Source organism: Mus pahari, chromosome 5 (genome assembly GCF_900095145.1).
Source record: "Mus pahari chromosome 5, PAHARI_EIJ_v1.1, whole genome shotgun sequence".
Lineage (NCBI taxonomy): Eukaryota > Metazoa > Chordata > Mammalia > Rodentia > Muridae > Mus > Mus pahari.
In genome coordinates, this window is record NC_034594.1 from 107,363,177 (window position 1) to 107,364,150 (window position 974).

Sequence of the window (974 nt, forward strand, 5' to 3'; positions counted from 1 at the left end):
GCACTCAGGAGGCAGAGGCAGACGGATTTCTGAGTTCGAGGCCAGCCTGGTCTACAGAGTGAGTTCCAGGACAGCCAGGGCTATACAGAGAAACCATGTCTCAAAAAAAAAAAAAAAAAAAAAAAAAAAAAAAAAAAAAAATGCAGGTCTGGAAAGATGACTCGGAGGTTAAGAGCATTGACTGCTCTTTCAGACATCCTGATTTCAATTCCCAGCAACTACATGGTGGCTCACAACCATCTGTAATAGAATCCGATACCCTCTTCTGTTGTGTCTGAAGACAGCTATAGTGTACTCATGTTCATTAAAAATAAAAATAAAAAAATAAATATTTTTTAAAAATACAAAATGCAGCCTGGAGAGATGGCTCAGCAGTTAAGAGTGTGTATTGCTATTTTAGAGAAACCTGAGATTGGCTCCCAGCACCCATGTCTGGTGGGTCAGCCTCCTATAACTCCAGTTTCAGAGGATCCGATGCCCTCTTCTGGCCTCTGTAGGTACCTGCACTTATGCCCACAAGTGCACACATGCACATACACCAATCACATCAAATAAAATCTTATTAAAAATACTAAATGGGACCAGGGAGGTGGCTCAGTAGATACGAGAAATTGCTGCTCTTTCAGATGACTTGAGTTCAGTTCCCAACACCCACAAGGCAGCTCAGAACCTTTTATAACTTCAGTTCCAGGGGATCTGATAACTTTGGCTGCCACCAAGCATGTGTGCTGTGCACATATATACATATAAGCAAAACACACATAAAATAGCAATAATATTTTAAAATTTTAATACCCAAAACACAGAAAGTGTATTGAAAGCTGAAAGAGAGAACTCCTTCAAAATAATGAGTTTTTTTTTTTTTTAAAGATTTATTTATTATATCTTAAGTACACTGTAGCTGACTTCAGACACACCAGAAGAGGGCATCAGATTTCATTACAGGTGGTTGTGAGCCACCATGTGGTTGCTGG